The 2,816-nt window shown below is 45.4% G+C and overlaps 1 non-coding gene across 1 annotated transcript; it reads left to right on the top strand.

The window, feature by feature from the left end:
• The first annotated feature begins 2,313 nt into the window (after positions 1-2,313).
• LOC132250437 (U7 small nuclear RNA) lies at positions 2,314-2,373 on the top strand. Its single transcript, XR_009462177.1, has one exon. It is a non-coding gene; the product is annotated as a U7 small nuclear RNA (small nuclear RNA).
• The last annotated feature ends 443 nt before the right edge of the window (positions 2,374-2,816 follow it).

The following is a 2,816-nucleotide window of genomic DNA, read 5'->3' on the forward strand; positions in this document are numbered from 1 at the left end:
TCCCCCATGACTACTGCCTCCTTAGCTTTTATGGTCTCCGAGAGTTGCCTCAGGAGCCCCACATCTATTTCTTCCCCTTGGTGTGGGGGTCTGTAGCAGACCCCTACCACCAAATCCCTTTCTCCTTGCCCCCCATGTAGCCTAACCCACAATCCTTCTACTTCCTCAACCTTGGATTCTGTCTTGATGAGGGTTGATGTATATTGCTCACTGACATAAAGTGCAAACCCCCCCCCCCCCCTTTCTTCCCCGACCTGTCCTTTCTGTACCATCTATAGCCCTCAATATGTACCGCCCAGTCGTGGGATGAATCCCACCAGGTTTCTGTTAGCCCCACTAAGTCATAGGTGTTTAGTGCAAGCAGGAGCGCTAGTTCATCCTGCTTGTTCCCCATGCTCCTAGCATTAGTATATAGGCACTTGAGCCCTGCGACTGGTGCCTTTGCTGCCCCCCCGCTCCAAGTCCCAAGGGGCACTTTGATTCTTACCTTCTCGTTTCTTACCTGTTCTGTAGTGCTGGTCTTCCCATGGCTTTCAGGTTTCCAATGCTCACTTTCTTCAGGCTGGTCTGTCCTTGTGGGTGCCATATGGTTTGGTGGTCCACTGCTTCCCCTGCCCTCGTACTCCCCTCCCCCCGATGAGCCTAGTTTAAAGCCTGCCGGAGGAGATCCGCCAACCTAGAAGAAAACACACGCTTATCTTTGGGGGACAGGTGAAGCCCATCCCAGCTGAGCATGTCCCTCGTCGTGATGTGCGGGTCATTGTCCAGGAAGCCAAAGCCTGCCTCAAGACACCACTGCCGAACCCGCCAGTTGGTTTCTCAGATGCAGTTCTCCTGCCGTCTTCCTCATCTGGTCACTGGTAGGATGGAAGAGAATACCACCTGTGCACCGAACTCCTTCAGCACGCCGCCCAGAGCACTGTAGTCCGCCATCAGGTGATTGGGGGTTCTCCTGGCCGCATCATTAGTACCCACATGGACTAGGACCATGGGGTAGTAATCGGTGGGCTTGATCCTGGCCTGGATTACCTCCGTCACATCCCGAATCTTTGCTCCAGGGAGGCAGCATACCTCTCGTGCTGAGGGGTCCTGGCGACAGATGGGTCCTTCCGTACCTCTCAGGATGGAGTCGCCTATGACGAGCACTCGTCGCCTCCTCCTCTGGGTCCTCGTGGATCTCAGAGAGCTAACATTTAGAATGAGATGCACAAATCAAGTTCCCAATGCAGCTCTTGTTCTTCTTATCACTCCCCCAATCCTGGCTCCACCCTTTGTTCTAGATATAACCCTGTTCCTACCACTGTCCCACCATGTGCACGCATCCATGCATGCATGCACACACACACATGCATACATGTATATGCCAACACACACACACACACACACACACACACACACACACACACGCACACAATGGTAGATAGGGAGGAAGAAATAAAGCCTGAATGTTACCTTGTCTTGATGACTCTGTCTCTTATTCTTCTGTCACAAAAGGTTGTGATCTCATAATGAAAGACTGTCATAAATTGCATGTACGAAGGAGGGTGCATGGAAAACTTTAATTCTAGTGGTGATGAGCTTCTAATTTTTTTAATTTAGGATTTTTTTTCATGTAAGCACTTAATTACCTGGGGATGGGTGTGTGTGTGTGTGTGTGTGTGTGTGTGTGAGAGAGAGAGAGAGAGAGAGAGAGAGAGCAAGCAAGCACAGGTGTTATCAATGATCACTCCCATGCTCCATTATCACCTCATGCTCTAAATTTTTTTAATGACCCACTAATCCTTGCAATATAGCTAAGGTATGGGCATAAGACCTTCAGGAGAAAGATTTCCTGCAGGATAACTGCCTATGTGCCTGCACTGAGCCTGTGGTAAACTGGAGCTGAACCAGCATAGTTCAGTCCTCTGTGAAAAAAAGGAAAAAGTCTCTGTGGTTCAGTATTCAGGATGCTGGGGGCTGGCTGCTATTGCTTTTCCAGCCTGAAGATGACAGCAGATCTGAAGGCACAACAGAGGACTTTAGCTCACATCTCCAAGTTACCCATGGAGTGGCATAATCTGAAAAGAGGCGGAGTTTAACAACTATTGTTCATAGGATAAATTGCTAATTTGCATATCAGGTAAAGTGCCTTTAGCTACATTTTGGGGAATGTTTTTCATTAAAAAGAAGAAAAGGAAGATGCAGGTAATTAGGATATGAAATTGTATTTAATTATGTAATTTCAGATATAGTATTTATAGAGCAGTGATAACTCACCATGAACGAAATAGAAATTGTCCAGGACATGGCAATCATTCAAAAAAATAAAGATAGCTGTTTTCTAGCTCTTTTAGTATTTGTCTAGAAGGTTTTTTACATTGGTGGAAAACCACATTTTTGTCTGGGTTCAAAAAAAAGAAAAGATTAGTGTTGTAAAAAATAAGGAAATAAGAATGATTATTTGCTTGGTGTTTATGTATTAGTTTCTCAGGCATGGCAGTGGTTATATAAAATCATGTTTAATTAAAATAGGCCTATTGTTTCTCTGAGCTGAAGACAGCACTTCAGAAAACACTGTAGGTGTACAGTATTTCACTTTTTGTTTTTTAGGAATGGTGGTTGTGAAATGGCATTAGATCCTAATGATAACAGCCTGAATATGTAGATAGCCTAAACAACAGCTCTGTGAGGAGTGGTTACTCCAGTTGTCTCCAGTATGCTGGTTTTTCCTATAAGATGACAACATTTGTATTAGCTGACCATATGTTTTCAGGTTCAGGTATAGGAAAACTAATCCATTCCTGTAAATGGAAATCAGTAACTGCAGTCAAAAACAA

The sequence above is a fragment of the Alligator mississippiensis genome, chromosome 4 (assembly GCF_030867095.1).
Source record: "Alligator mississippiensis isolate rAllMis1 chromosome 4, rAllMis1, whole genome shotgun sequence".
Lineage (NCBI taxonomy): Eukaryota > Metazoa > Chordata > Crocodylia > Alligatoridae > Alligator > Alligator mississippiensis.